This window comes from Pelodiscus sinensis, chromosome 2 (assembly GCF_052426305.1).
Source record: "Pelodiscus sinensis isolate ZL-2025 chromosome 2, ASM5242630v1, whole genome shotgun sequence".
Classification (NCBI taxonomy): domain Eukaryota; kingdom Metazoa; phylum Chordata; order Testudines; family Trionychidae; genus Pelodiscus; species Pelodiscus sinensis.
In genome coordinates this window covers 93,752,319-93,769,538 of record NC_143053.1, presented here as the reverse complement: position 1 = coordinate 93,769,538, position 17,220 = coordinate 93,752,319, and positions in this window count along the sequence as shown.

The following is a 17,220-nucleotide window of genomic DNA, read 5'->3' as shown; positions in this document are numbered from 1 at the left end:
GAAACCCCCCCCCCCATTCTTTTGTTTTACTTGCGCAAAAATGCTCTTGAGGTGTAGATGCTCCATGAGTCTTTGTGCAAAAACTCTGTAGTGTGGACCTAGCCTCAGTGCTGTATTTTGAAGTAAAGTGTGAAACTTTATCTACATGTGTTTTCTCTTTTTGGAGACAGCCAACCTAACTTCTGTGAGTGTCCATTGAGAGGGATTGTCCAATCACAAGGAGATGTGTCTGGGAATCTTGGTATCTGGGATTCTCTGATTAAATCTTTCTGTGCCTTCTCAGACTCACAAGGAGATTGCTGGGGAGGCAGACAGTCTGAAATGGCAAGGAACTGGTAAAACTCTCCCTTGCTAACCAGTATCATGCTGGTTCACCATTCTAGATGCCCTGATCAAGATGTTTCTATTACAAACATTATTCCTCTTGCAAAAAAGAAAGTTAATTACCTGGGGAAGAGGGCTCAATTGTAAAGAAAGGAATGCAAGAAAATGCAAAGACAAGGTTTGACAACTTTAACGTAGGGGTACAGATATAAACATATCATCGTCAACAACAACCATGGGCTCAACGCCAGTTGGTGTCGGATGTCTTCCTCACTATTTCCTTCCATCTTTCTCTGTCCAATACGGAGTGGCTTAGTTTCTGTAGATTATCTCCACACCAATCTACTATATCATCTACCCATTCTCTGTGGGGTCTGCCTCTTCTATTCCGACCATCTATTATGCCGAATACAGTGGTCTTAATTTTTAGCTTGTCATTCTTTCTGCAGATATGCCTGAATAGCTGTAATATGCTTGAGTAATTCCATTGTATAACTTTCTGCAGTAGGTTCTCTTTTGGCTGTATCTTCCTATATAATTCCTCATTGATGACCTTCTGTATCCATCCTATTCTCAGGATCTTTCTATAACTACTCCTCTCGAACACTAATATCCTTCTCCTCAAATCTTTCATTATCACCCATGTCTCACATCTGTACAACATGCTGCTAAATACACGTTTTCAAGATGCTAAGCTTTCTTCCTAAGCAAATCACTTTACTTTTCCAGATCGTATCCATTGCCTTCAAACTCACTCTTGCTTTCGCTATTCTAGTCGTTATTTCCTTCTTACAGTCTAGATCATACATCATTTTGCTCCCCAAATATGTGAACTTCTCTACGTTCTCTAGTCCGATCCCATCCACACTGATCTTCCTTCCTATTTTCTTACCTCCAGATACCATTGTCTTCGTTTTATCAATATGCATAATCAGTCCATACCGCTTCCTTTCCTCATTTAGCACCTGCACCATTCTCGTTAGCTTCTCTTCATCTTTCTCGATGATAACTATATCATTTGGAAATCTCAAGTTGTTAATTCTCATCCCATGCACCAATATGCCCCTGGAAAATGCTCGTATCTGTTTTCTTCTTCCCCCTCATACTCTTACACAAATGCACTCTCTTTATATTAATGTGAAAATGCTTTAAGTCTTTGATTCTCTCTTCAACACGTTATTTGTTTAGATATATTACAGGTGACTTACAGTAATTAAAATAAAATATAGTTAATAGAAAACTGTGAAACTCATAACACATAATTCAAGATCATAAATAATTCTTAAGCTGCCACTGTCAACAACAAGAATTTGCTAACGGTCAGAATCCCTTCATATCACCATCATCATAAAATCATCATATCCTCATCTCATCAACCTGCTCCTTTCCCAGCTGAAAAAGTCAGACCAGCTTTTCTTTTGTCATATCCACTACGCAAGAAATTTAATGGGAGGAGAGATTGTTATTATTTCAGGAGCCTCTGTAATAAGCTATGACTGCAGGCTCTTTGCACAATGTCTTGTACCATGGAGATCTCTTGCTGGCTTACGTTGTTCTGCAGTACAAGGAAAGATTAAACATTTCACTTATTCTGGTTGCCAATGCTGTAGACAGATGATTACCATGCTGAACAAAAGCAGTTTTCTTACCATTTTATCAGCAGACATATTCTGAGAACTGGGTAGTGTAAACTTTTACTGTAATTGTCTTACAGAAGTTGTGTGTTGTTGTTTTTTTAGTGACAAGACAGCTATAAAGAAAATATTGCTTTAAGAAACGCATCGGAACACTAGATATTTGACTAGGCTGAAGCTATTATCTGGTTTGCAGTTTTATACAGAAAAGCTTTTCTTAGTCTGACAGCTTCAATACTTATAAGGCTAAGTTAATTTTCTCACATTCTCTCCAGTCAGTCTTAAAAGGAAAAGTAAACAGACATGAAACTGAAGGAAGATTTCAGGTTCCTTGAGTAATTCTGAACCTCTGAGTAGCTTTGTATCCACTCTTCTCTTCCCCCATCATGCAAATTGCTGGCAACCTTTCTTTTCGGATAATTAGTATGCTAAGCCTGATTTTTTTTCAATTCCTTATGCTTGTGACACAGATAGAAAACTTCCTTCTCCAGCAGTGCTGTGTTAGCTTAAGGGAGATTTTCTCCCCTTCATAATACATTCTCCAATTATGGATAGAAATAATGCTCATTAAGTACCATGGCAATTTGTATTCCAAAAACATCTTTGATGGTGCTGGTAGCAAAACAATTGGCAGTAGAACACCTTTAACATAAATTCAGTATTTAGTAAACACCTGCTAGTTAAAAATCAACTTGGGGAACTCACTGAGCAGTTTGGCAACAGATGCTGCTGACACCAATGGATGCAGTGGACTACATGACAGAAATTTGGATACTATTGAACTGTATTATTTACTAATCTGAATATTTCATATGTTTACATGGAGAAAAGTAGCTTGAAAATAAGACAAATAACAGACATACATGAATCACCCAGAACAAAAAAGGCTACAGAGTTTCTCAACTGTTTGCTGGCTTTTCTTTTTTGTTTTAAACTCTGTACTTCAGAATTTAAAGGGTTTTAGCAATGGGAATGGAAGTTCAGAAATACAGTCAGGGTATGTCTAGACTTCATCCCTCTGTCAGCAGAGGGATGCAGAATAGGCAGGTCGACATTTAAATATCCCGCTCTTCATTTGCATAAAAATGGCCACCGTTTTTGCGGACTCAGCACTTTCTTGGCAAAAAACAGCCGTCTAGAGGGGGATCTGTTGAGAAAGAAAGGGTTTTTCAACAGACCCTTTCTTTCTCAACAGATCCCCCTCTAGACTGCCACTTTTTGCTGGCAAAGTGTGAATTGGCGAAAACGGCGGCCATTTTTATGCAAATTAAGCACAGGATATTTAAATCCCCGCTTCATTTGCAATGTCGACCTGCCTAATCTGCATCCCTCTGCTGACAGAGAGTTGCAGTCTAGACATACCCTACAAAAAACTACTCTTGTGTTTAGTTGTGATATATAGGGTGTGTTGGAAATCTCCTGACAGAGTCTGATACTATGAGATTGATAAGTAACATGTACACATATACAAAAGATGTCTCTGTGCCTTCTTAATTCTGATTGCTATAAATCCTTAAATGAGCTGAGATCTCATTCACTGGATAGTTCACTGGGAGTTTTCTCTGAGAAAAGATTTTGGATTTGTCAGCTTTTAATTAATATGTGAGTTCTTTGGAGGGGGAGGGAATGTCTTTTTTGTTTTGTAGTTGTACAGTGCCTAGCATACTGGGGGCCTGGGCCATGACGGGGGCTCTGAGGTGCTATTACAATAGAAGTAAGTAATAATAAATAACTCTGAAGTTTCTTTAAAAAGTTAAAACAAACACAGAGACTTACTGAAAATTAAGAGTTCAGCAAAGCTTTTCCATGTTTGACATCCTAAAATCCTCTGGATCAGTCCTCTAAGACTTATACTTCCCTTCAATTTTCCTAAACGCATAAATGTGTTTATACACAAAGCCTTTGCTTGAAAAGCAAGTGCTTTTATATGAAAAAAAAACCCCACTTAACTGTCAACTCTGAGGAAAAAAAGCATGCTAAATTGTAAACTATATTTTATTCCTGAAGCAGTTAAGCATTAGCTTGTCATCTTAGCTTGGCTGAGCCTCTGCTGCAGCTCAGTGCTGACAGCAGCGTTACCTGTGGGACCAACAGAAATTTCCATTTACTGTCAGTATGTCTCCATCCACCTAGATGGCAACCCTTCACTTAGAATTCATTGAATGGAACTTGGTAGCACAGCATTGGGAGTGAGGATGCTAAAAAGCTTCACAATATGTATAAAGACTAATGACTTGATTCTGTTCTTACACTGCATGAAATTTGTTTCACTAATACCTAGAAACCCCACTTGGGATAAGGGTCTAAGAGTGCCAAATGTGGAACACAGTACACATAAAGACATGGCCCCTGCCTCAAAAAGCTTACAATCAAAGAACATAAGGATTATTTTACTGGATCAGACCAGTGGTCCACCCAGCTGCCTGGTCCTGGAGTTAAAAAGGAAGCTTCAAGAAACTATGTAGTATACAGTTATGGAATAGCCACCACACAATAGATGCCAGTGGATGTAAAATAGAAACAGACCCACTATTTAACTTAGTAGAGAAATTCAAATTGAAATGGGTCATATTCTCCTTGGATCTTAATAGTAATTAAAATATAGTTTGCTGACTTCACTTTAAACCCTGGTTTGCTGGATTTCCTTATTTTCTCTTTTCAGCTACTATTGTCCCAGTTACCTCTTGTCTCTCTCTCACTTACAAAGATCATTAGTGATTTCATTATTCTCTCCCCTCTTAGTATTTCTCCAACTTGTTTCCCAACCATTTGTGTTTTTCAGCTGCTCTTTTTTGTAGAACCTTCTGGTCTGGTTTTTGTGGGGCCTCAGCTGTAACATTAGTGAGAATCTCAGTCCCTTCCCTGGCATCTGGTATTGGCCACTGTCAGCAGACAGGATATTGGGCAAGATGGACCTTTGGTCTGACCCAGTATGGCCATTCTTATGTTCCGGCATTGAGATAATCTACTATATATTTGAGAGATTTTTTTCCATCTGCGTGTGCATGTATGTGGTGTCTGTTTGTTTAAAAACTCCTCCTTCCTCTTAAAGCAAGGTAAGGGTTTGGCTCTTCAGGAAAATGGGATGTGCTGGGACAGGGATATAAAGGATGGAAAGCCGGGACAATTATACTGCATAATGACCACGGGCAGACAGCAAGGAGTCAGAGATGGGGACCAAGACAGCTACCACTCCATTGGGGCATCAGGGGGAATGGGTGAAGAAAGGGACAGCCCCACTATATATTTCAGAGAGACACACAGCGACAGACAAAAAAAGAAAAACTGTCTGTCCCTAACCCGGTGGATGTGGAGCCCCTCCTTTGTTGTGCCAGCTGAAGCTGCAGCAGCCATAGGGAGGTACTTCTCACCTGGCCCCTAGCTGCAGTGGTGACAGAGAGCTGGGATTGTCCTTCCTCCCTGAGGCATCCTGCATAATGAATCCTCATCTCCAGCCCCACTTAAAGCATCAATGTAAATGAAGAAAAACAAAAATTAATTGAGTTAAGGACACGAGCAATGTTGAGTAAATATCTGTAGTAAGTGGAGGGTCAGTAACATGGAGTCAGCAGACCTGAATAGAGGCCTGTAACATGAAAACAGCAACAGGCCTGCAATCTAGTGAGCAAGACTTCGGTTCAGCAACACAGTAATCAAGCAAGAGGCCCAAGTGATAACTGTGTGAGCGGGTCAGTTAGGACGTAAGGAGGCACCAGGTACAGACTGTAAGCTAAATGGGAGTAGCAGAACATCCTTAGTAAGGAATGTCTCAGTACAAGGACTCCCTAGGAGCTATGCACATACCGATCTGGGTTCAGGACCAGGTCAAAAGTGACAGGATGACGAATAGAAGGCAAGCCCCCTTGCACAAGGTGAGGGGTGATAACTAGGCAACAGAGGGTAGCAACCTGGTACGTAAAGAAGTGATGTCAGTTGTTTGTTCCTATCTATAAAAGGACACGCAAAAGGTGTTCTGCAGCTGACCTGGGCCAGGAAGAGTACTAGGTGCCTGAACGGCAGGTGTCATTGCCTAAGATTTATAGAATGCACAGTGGCTTAACGCTGACTAACCGCTGTTAATATCTGTTATATAGCAATAGGCCTGCTCGGTGTTGGTACCTTGTCAATGCGGTCCAAAGGCGCAGTGGTATAACATTGTAGAATCTCTGTTACCAACTGTTAGAGCTTCGCATTTGACCATAAACCTGCTCAATTGATTTCAAACCTTGCCTTCATCTGTCATTTCCGGGTGCTTTTAGAGATCTTCTGTATTGACCCAAGTGCACGGGGTCTAATACTCTAGATAAAGGGAGCATTGATAGTCATGCATGCAGCCGAAAGTTTATCACCATCAATGGAGTAGAGATCCTGTCAGGAGTGTGCCGGGACAACCCCGAGAACCCAGACCAGAAGAAGCTGAAACACTGACAGTACAAACCACTGACGTACAACAATATATATTTGAGAGACTTTGTTTGTCTGTTTGTTCAAGAACTCCTCCTAAAAAATAAGAGCTAGGACCATCAAATTGGGTATACAGTTTCCTTGAATCAAAAACTTAAAGGAAGTTAATTTGGCCTGGAAAATGGGATATGCCTGAAAGGAGATTGTCTTTTTTTCTGTACAGGTTTCTGAGACGGAATCACCAGGCAGGTAAGAGGGGATGTCTGAGGTGCCCTCCCCCCATCTGTTACTGTCCTGTCCTCAAATCTCCCACCCCTCCAGGCACCCTTAGGGTGAGTATGTGTGTGTGTGGGGGGGCAAGCTTCCACACCTCCTCCGCCCATTTGTATGGAAACTTTACTGCATCCCTCACTCTGGCTGAGGAGAACAGGGGATACACAAAGCTGGATCTGTCCCAGCCTGGTGACATGCATCCCTCCCTCCCTCCCCCCAGTTCTGCTTGCTGGAGCTGCAGTGGCCATGAAGAGGCACTTCTCATCTGGTCCCATGCTGCTGCGATGAGAGAAGTTGTAGTCCTCTCTCCTCAGGGTATCTTGCATACAGAACACCTCACCCTCAGCTCCACCCCAGATCAAGAATTCCAATGAAGCATGTGGCATTTTCATTTTGTTTTCCAAAAAACAAGTTAATTTAATTTAGGACCTGAGCAAAGATGGCTATATCTTCTAGACAGTCCATACAAATGAAACTATAATCTTACCTGAAAGATCTTTACAGGTAAAAGATTTTGTGCTGCTAGGAAGTGAGCTGGAGTGAAGGGTACATAGGCCTGGGGATCCAAAGCTTGGTCAGAGGATGCCCTTATTCTCTGAGTGCACATCTAAACTGCAGGGCAAAAGTTGAACTAAAATACGCAACTTCAGCTACATCAATTGCATAGATTAAGTTCAACACTCTTCCTTTGACTTCCCTTACTCCCTTACAGGAGTCAGAGTAAGAAGTCCTCCATCTCAACATTATTTTGAAATAATGGCTTGCTGGGTAGACACACATTTTGTTATTTCAAAATAATGTCAGTTATTCAGAAATAACGCTGCTGTGTAGATCCAGGACTATCTTTGGGGCTTAGAGTTTGACCTACAGTTCATGGCATAGGGTCATGGAAAACAGCTAATTGTTTACAGAGTTCGTTTTCTCCTAACTCCCCACTGAAAGCTTTCTGTGCCAACAAGCAATCTATCTTCATGCTAGCTAGCACCTCTATTTATCTCATACTGATTTTTCATTTAGAAAGGGGAGCAGCCTGCCAAAATAAGACACTTTGATTTTTGATTGTGCTGAGGAATGGATCACTTCCAAATGAAATGGATAAAACAACTTCCCATTTATATGGGGTTGAAATACTCTGGAGTATTTCCTTTAACAGTTCCTTTAAAAAAAAAGTTTGTAACTGAAAACATTCTCTCCCAGTTTTCACCTTCATTGCAGCATTAACTTTTCCCTCAGAACAAGGTCAATAATCCTATAATTAACTCTTTTAATAAAAGACATTCACGTCCATGTTTCGTTTTTTAACATAACATAATACTGGTCAAATCAAAAGACTTTCCCATGTGCAAAATATGAAGAGGGCAAAGAGACTCTCATTCCACTATGAAGAGGGCAAAAAGACTGCCATACAACAAGAGCCTAATTAATAGGAGTTTGTTGGTCTTTGTAAAGTGAGTCGTAGAAAAGGGCTCAGTAAAATGCTCGTTAATCCTGAGTGCATTTTAGCAGCTGTTATAATTAAGATTCAAACAAGTTTTTCAGGACAAAAATAATTACTTCAGCAAAACATACAATAGTAACTTGGAGAGAGTTCAGCTACTGTTTCCTCTGTTTGTGTATGTGTCTATCAGTCTATCTTGTTGTTGCTGCTGCTGCTACCATTGAGGTATCCCACCCCCCCATGCCACGAGGGTATGTAAACATTCTTCTGTGAGAGTATAAGGTATGTTGCTGATTATTTCAGAATCATATACACTTCATATGCAAGTTGAATCTCATTAATTCACACTAATGAGTGAGACACCCATTGTGCATTGCGAAATTTAAAAAAGAACTAGTAAGAGAACAGACACAATAAAACCCCAGGGAGAATTCCTCACAGAATGTATTTTTTTCAGAAGATGTTTAGTTATAATTGTGAAAGTAAGAATTCTGCAGTATAACCACATGTATTGATCAATGCAGTAAACTTCCCTTTAAAGTTAGGAAAATTAACTCCATCCATTAACATAAGTCTTATACATATACTTCAGTACAAAATATTACAGTTAAACATCCTGAGCACAAAGAAGTCTGAACAGGACTAAGTAACATAAATTAAATAATTATTCCATTACACTTATACATTATCCTTTTAGGTAAAATAGTGTCTCACATATAAAAATCATCCCTGTTACATTTCACACACTTTAGTTGTGACCTACTTACATTTTCAACATCTCCATTGCTAATATACACAACCCACAGATTATGTAAAGTTTGTAATTACTTTTGGCTATGCTGAAATATTTAACTACTTTAATTAGAAGCCAGTTTGATTCTAAAAGCACAAAACATTAAAGCACATATAACTAGTTCCTCAGAGGTTATAAATTGATGTTGTGTCTATTGAAGTTACCGGATGAGGTGCATTTTTAATACGTAATATTCTGTGATTGTGATACATAGTATTTACTATTCACTACATGACACTTTACTTTTTCCCAGATCCTGAAAAACATTACCATAACCTTGGAAGGGTCAATAAAACAACTTCCCCATTTTACAGATAGGGAAGCTGAAGCATACAGAGGTCAAATAATGGGTTTTGCAAAGGCATTCTGTATTTGCATCATAATAAAGTTATGGGGCACATTATTTTTAAATTCCAGTTACACCCAAAGACCCCTGGCATGTTTGGTCCCATTCTGCTAGACAATGCACAGAGATCTAATAAAAAGCATCTCCTACTCTGCAGAGTTTATCATCTAAAGAAATTTCCCCAATCAGGAAAGCACCTAAACACATACCATTCCGGAATTGAGACCTAAGAGTACTTAAGTGTGGATAAAACCCTGCTCTCTACTTGTCCCAGATCATGGTACATCATATTTATATTGGACAACAGTATTAACCTGTAAATATTTAACATAGATGTCTTATTTACATCAGAGTAATGTGCAGACACTGGAAAATCCATAGCTGGATTAACAGATTTTAAAAGTCTTTTTTTTCCTTTTTACTGCTCATTTGCTCATCCTTCTGTTACTGAGCAGATGATGCCACAGATTCAGTTGTGGCAACAGATGTCAATGTATTTTGGGTATAATTTTTGCATGATAGTATCAGACACAGAATTCGTGTATTGCCAGGCAGATACAAAAGATATAGACAGGTGTTTTATGTTTTTCGCTTAGGGATATTTTTGGAGTTCTTGACAGAAACATAACACAAAGTGACCAAGCACTAATATTTAATATAGTCCCTTATATTGGAAAGTGTCACTGAACATGTTGACTAAATGAAGCAATCGATACTGAAGGAGCCAGTAAAAAGGCAAGTTGAGATTTCTGAAGGCAGCAGCACAGTTGGAGAAAATGCCTTTGGACTCCTATATAGGACATTGTGACGTAACAGGACACTGAAGTCTTCTATTTACTCTGAGCAGATAAACTGGGCACATTTTCTATAAAACGAGGCATTTTTGAGGCAAACAAATTAGCTTTCACAAGTTGCATTTGCTGAATCTAATGCGGAGGGGGGAGGGAGGGGAGAAAGAGTTTACCATGCAGAATTTTGAATATTTCACCTTCTAAATTGGAGGTTAAAATTTAAATCACATTTGAAAAGTTCATACATTTCTATGTATATTTTATTCAATTAAAAACTTATTGAATGTACTGCATATTGTTTGGGCAAGTACAATTTAATAGTTCCTACAGTTGCTGACACATTCCTTGACTTTACAAGCCTAGATGTACACCAAATTGGCATTTCTGCAGCTATAGCAATTTGATATGCACTCTTTGACACATTTAGAGGTTACAGTTTCTACACAGCTGTTTGGGCTTGGCTTCAATGACAACAATTTGGGTACCAGTTCACCATTGTGTTGGGGCCAAACCATATATTCTTGCAGGGTAGTGTGGGATTGTTGCAGTTTGATTACCACCATACTATGGCTTGAAAATCAGCTCTTTGGTTGTGATAGCCTAACACATCATTATTTGGGGGCTGGGCCTGTGGACAGCAACCACTGGAGAACAATATTACTTGTGCTTTCCGGCAGCTCTCTTCATCAGGGAAATTGTATGTGTTGCTGATGACCTTTTCTGCTGAAATGATGGTTTATTTCTGTAGATCATCCTTCCTGCATGTTTAAGAGTCCGCATTTCTTTATGAATATTGTCCAAGCAGATCTCTTGGTATGCCCAGCAATATGGGAAACAGTGTCAAGGCCTGTCAGTGTCTGGAAGGAAAATAGTGTTCTATGTTTGAAGATACACAGCCACAAGCTTCTCTAAAATAGTAGTCACAGGAATGTATTTGGGATATGTTTAATGTTTCAGCTTTCATCCACAACTTGCTGCATGGCATTTTGTCATAGTGTGCCAAAAGCAGATGATCAGTGCCTTTCACTGATAACACATTCAGTATTGCGTGAATGCAGTACAAAACAATGTGTCTAGTGTCTGCCTCTTCGTGTCAGCTTGCAACTCACTAATTCCCTAGAATTGAGGAGGGTGAACAAGCCATACTGTCTTCTTCTAATCCTCCTAGTTATGACAGTCATTTTGAGAAGCATTGGCTAAGAGTCCTTCAGAGAAGAAGCAAGCCAGATGAGTCTTATTTTAAGTATGGGTCAACAAATCTGGCTAGCTTTTGGTAAATCGAAGAAGTCTGTCCTCAGTGATTTTCCAACCTGGCCTAGAAGCTTCAGAGACCACCTGCCATGTTATTCCTTAAATGGAAACCTGTCGGTATCTGTCAACGTCTATACCAGACCAGCTGAAATACTGTCCAGAAGGACTGACTCAATAGAGTTTGCAAGGTCATCAAAGGTTCTACATGCAAGAAGCTTTTCCAGTGTGATTACATGTGCTTGGCCATCAATCACTAGAGAAGATGGACTATTAAATGTTATCTCAGGAAGATGGGGCATGTCACTGGTTAAAATATCTATCATAAGATTTATTCCAACTCTGAGATGCATGTTTACTTCAGCAAGATGTATATATAACCTGCATTAGCTCAGGATGCAATATTTTGTGCAGATCCACTATTCTTCCTTCGTTATAGGCAACAATGATGTGCTGTAGTATGAGATAATCCATGTTTATTATGACTATCTTGCTTTTATGTTGCTGGAAAGGAAAAGAAAACCAGAGGGAGGGAAATGTCAGAGTCCTTGCTTTATAGTGGATCATGGAATGTGGTATGGGCACTTTACTCCTTTAGGGTGCATCTGCACAGCAGGACTTAACTTGAAATAAGCTAAGCAAATTGAGCTATGTCAATTGCGTAGCTTATTTCACAATAGCTTATTTCAAAATTGGGAGCATTTACAAAACACTTATTTCGAAATAGAGCACTCTTCATCTGACTTCCCTTATTACTCGCACAATGAGGGTTACAGGAGTTGAAGTAAGAAGTCCTCCAGCTTGACGGTATTTCGACATTATTTCAAAATAACCACCTGCTATGTAGACATGAACTAAGTTATTTCAAAATAACGCTAGTTATTTCAAAATAATGTTGCTATGTAGATGTACCCTTAGTGTCATGAATCTTCCCTTAATAAAGGTATTCAGTTCCTCCTGGCCAAATATTTCTGCATTCAGCAGATCTTCCTCAATCACTTCTGTAGCCAAATCTTACATTGCAGTGCTTTGGAGGTTGACTCATTAGTGAATAATTTGAATCTTTGAAGTGTCATTATAAATTTATTTTCATTATTATTATCATACTACCTTCATTCTGATCAGGATTCATTGCAAGTTACTTGATCATTAGGTCCAAGATTAGACCATTTTTCGGTTTGAGCTATAAAATGGATATGCCAATAACATGACAAAGCCCATCTGCTAAAGAAATTCTTGTGCTACCTATAATTCCTCTCCTCTTTTGCCAGTGGCATTGAGTCAGTCTTGGGTGGTGGTCTGGATTTATCTGGCTGAAACTCTAGTTGGAACGGTTCAATTCTCTATGGAACTCTTCAAGTACTTATGGAACTTTTCAAGTACTCTATGGAATCTACTCAATTCTTCAAGTATCTCTAGAGCAGTGATTCCCAAACTTTTCAATATCACGAAGAGTTTGGGAACCACGTTTTGATTTTTGAGAAACCCTCATGACCTCCCTCCCTGCCCCCAATAACAGCAAAACTTGTTGAGAAAAAAAAAGAAAAGAAAAAGAACTGACCGGGGCTGAAAAACAAAAATAGCAGCAGAAAAAATTAGAAGGGGGATTGGGGGGGGGGGCTCCCCCTGGAATTTCTTCACACACACCTCAGTTTGGAAACCCATGCTCTAGAGGGTGCAGATTCATTTTTGCCAAGCTCACAGGTCCCCATCAAATATAATTTATATGTTACCCTTGGTGAAAGAATAGAAGCATTCTTCTGAAAGGACACAGATGAACACCTAAACTACATCCTGTTGAGCTCTGGTGAACCACATATCCTAACATGTACTGCCCTCAATACTGGAAATTGGGAAATGTTGCTCAGCAAAAATTATGCCATCTGGTCTGGAAACTTGCACATGAAAGAAAAGGCACTAGGCTATTGTAATCTTCTTTTGCAAACATTCAGGAGTTGTTCATTGAGTTACTTATCCCCAACCATGCAGTAAATGAAATCTTGTGCAATACTTAACACTCCGAATTTTTTGTATGATTACTCTTTCTCATCTTCACATACTTCTGCAACATTATCTTCTGTGTCTTCCTCTCCCTCCTCCTTATTTCCTTCAACCTCCCCTACTTCAAGAACATACTGGACATCCAGAAGGGGTTGTAAAAATCTGTATATTCTCTTTGACACACAAGCTAATGCCCCTTCCTCACTGACATATCCAGGACTGGCAAGCATAATTTCATGTATATGTACCAATGACAGAAATTCATCTTCCAGTTCAGTCTTATAAATTGGAATGGCTGATAAATGTCTTTCTGCTGCACTGTCTAATAATTTAGAGAAAGGAGGGAGATGCAATTTGACTGGCACTAATAAAGATTGTCATTCTGAAACAGATGGATCATGTGAGACAATGAACTTGTAAGCACTGTCAAGATGCAAAATTCATTTTTCTTTGAAAGTTGCCATATGCCTCACAAATGAGGATAAGGCCATTCCATCAGCTTCATTTCAGAGCAAACAGTAACAAATTCTTACCTGTAAAAAGTTACAAATCACAATCTTTTTTAACACAATGTTTTTAATCATTTCTAGAACAGACCATTGCCAAGTCACGGGTTCATATTTAGAGGGTTTTTTTCATTCTTTTTCTAGGCCAGAACATTGCCAAATCAGTGGTTTCATGTTTAGTTTTTTTGTTTTTGTTTTTCTCAAGAAATGCTTATAAAAATGAGGTGGTATTTCCTTTTTAAGGGTTGCTTATGCCAGCTACATGTATACTGAACTCCTATTCATACTTCCCCGCTTCAAGTATTTGTTCATTTTTGAATATTGTTACAAAATAAAGATTTTGTTTGGAACTTTCATCTTGGCAGAAAATGCAAAGACTCCACTTCACTGAGGGAACCTTTCTCTAAAGCACTGTCAAGGTGCTTATAACACAAGACAGGGTTTATAGTTCATCCTTGCTGGGTGAAGAAATAGCTTCCACAGATTTATGAAGCCTACTAATTTTATCTTCTCTCAGGGTACGTGGCATAATAATATTTTTGCAAAAGTAGTGATAGAATTCTAACAGCTCTCCAATCAATTGCATCCCTGTTTTGGAAATCATGAGTTTGTCTTGCATTGGATACTTCTCGTATTTCAGCCAATCCCTGTTCACTAGAAGCAAAACCAGTGCTTTTCCCTCCAAGGGGTTGGCAGATATGGTGCTATTTATAAGATATTGTTGAGAGATGCTTTAGGTTCAAGACTGAATCTAAATTATGTTTATGGAATACCTGAAATTAACAAATATAATAACTTCTGCATGAATATTTAATAAACAAATATTTACAGTATTTACTGGTATGCAGTTTATGCAATGGCACTTGTATAGAAATAAATATTCAACTCACCTACATTGTAAGGAAAAGTCAGCTTTAGATTAGGTGAGGGCTAATAATTAAACTAATAATAATATATATTTTTGAAAGAGGGGAATTTATGGCAATAAATGATATCATACTATATTGTGTGTGATACTTTGTATAATGCATAGATATGCATATTAAGCTCCCCTAAAAAGTAGTTTATTTGATCTTAAATATTGTTCTTGCTAAAAAAAACCAACAAAATTCAAGAGCATATCATCACTTGACCAGAGAAAGCAGAGAGTATGATCTTCAACAGAGGTCCTTCCCTGCATTTTTATTAAAAGTTAAGAATATTTTCTATATTTAAAACCTCTCCTTTGCTTTCTATTTATTTACTTTGTGTTACAAATGATAAGCCTTTTTCTTTTTTCCTAAACTTGCCTTAATTTTAAAAAAATGTTTAAGCAAAGGCTGAGGTGGGGCACAATGACAGTCTTCAAGTATGTAAATCCGGGCAAGTCAACTTCATGCAGCCCATGGCCCATTTGTTTGTGGCCTGCAGTGTGGTTTGGGTTTATATGGCGTCTTGGGTAGATATGTGTTTTAGTAGTTAAACTCCTGGACTGTTGCGAAACCAAAACAAAAAAGTAGTCAATATAATGGCCTTCTGTTGATATGTGGACTGTGATTACTCATTAAAAGTGCTGTGATATGGGTGAAAATTGGGTAAATATTACATTTTATTAATATCAGCAGAACTGACTTAAATGGGGCCTGTGTATTGTATAGTCTTGCCTTAATCTTTGTATTCATGCCTGTCAGTGTGAAAAGCTATTTGCATATATTTGCATATATATTTGCATGTATATGCAACCACACTTAAGTTGTGGCCCTCAGCATGTGTTGTGAGTATCATTTTGGCTCCCGGGGTCTCCAGTTGAGTAGCCCTGATGTAAATGGTTGTTATCAAAAGGAGGAAGATAAATTGTTCTCCTTAACCACCAAGGACAGCACAACAAGTAATGGGCTTAAATTGCTGCAAGGTAGATTTAGGTTTGACACTAGAAAAATCCTCCTAACCGTAAGGGTAGTTAAGTATTAGAATAAATTACCTAAGAAGGATGTGGAATCTCAGTCACTGGAGGCTTTTAAAAACATATTAAATAAACATCTACCACAGATGCCCTATATAACCAACAGTGCAGGAGATTGGACTGGATACCCTAACAAGGACTCTTCCAACCTTACATTTCTATGATTGTGAGTTAAAAATTCAGCTTGATAAACATCATATTCAGAGTGAGCATGTTCAAATAAAGGAAAAAAACAAATTTACCAATTTTACCCAGAAATTCTTTGTTTCATTAATATAAGCTTCTGGGAACTTGGCATACTCTATCAGTATAATTTTCTCCACAGTAGTCTGCTAACATGCTTTGGCCTCAGCCCTTGCAGGGACCTTCCATTCTGTGAAATGGTAGTTCTTTCTCAAAAATAGTCATTGGCCTGGAGAAACTACCTCAGTTTGTGAATCCACATCTGCTTGACCTCTGTGGTGGACAGTTGTTGATTAGCAATAAAGCCTTGGTTCAGCAGTTCTTCCCTATTCAGCAAAATACTTAAGCTCCTGGGTAACTTGAATTGAGTGCTTAAGGTTTTTATTTGTTTTTCTGAACAAGGATGGGATTAAGTCTAAAGTTAAATACTGTTCTGAAATGAAACCCAAATATGTTTTTGATATTTATTAATCGACACCTATTTTATAAAAATGTCATTAATTTCAGATAGCCACAGAACAGCTGTGAGATTGTAATACCATTCCTAATGTGAACCTGGGCTGGATTTCAACCTGTGAACTAGACATGAAATTTTCTATACTAACGTTCCAGTGCTTTGTACTTCACTAAGGCTTGTGATAGAATAGCTCCATAACACTGTTCTTTAAATCTAGTCAGATTCTTCAATTTTTTGCAAGAAGGATTTAGCCAGATGTTTCACATTAATATCCATGTATGCTCTACGAAAAAGGGTCCAATCTTACAAGGTCCTGAGCCTTTTCTGGTGAGTGTCCTGGATTACCACCTTTGTAAAAGTTGAGTATACTGAAGACTTTTCACAAAGTGCTTGACTTCTTAAAGAAATCAATTTTCTTGGGGAGCAATACCTTAAAAGTTCAGTAGCATGTGGAGAAATTGGAAAGGGTCCAGAGAAGAGCGACAAGAATGATTAAAGGTTTAGAGAACATGACCTATGAAGCCAGGCTTCATGAACTGGGCTTGTTTAGTTTGGAAAAAAGAAGATTAAGGGGGGACATGATAGCGGTTTTCAAATATCTAAAAGGGTGTCACAAGGAGGAAGGAGAAAATTTGTTCCTCTTGGTTTCTGAGGACAGGACAAGGAGTAATGGGCTTAAAGTGCAGCAGGGGAGGTTTAGATTGGACATTAAGAAAAAATTCCTAACTGTCAGGGTGGTCAAATATTGGAATAAATTGCCAAGGGAGGTGGTGGAATCTCCCTCTCTGGAGATATTTAAGAACAGGTTAGATAGACATCTGTCAGGGATGGTGTAGACGGAGCTTGGTCCTGCCTTGAGGGCAGGGGGCTGGACTCGATG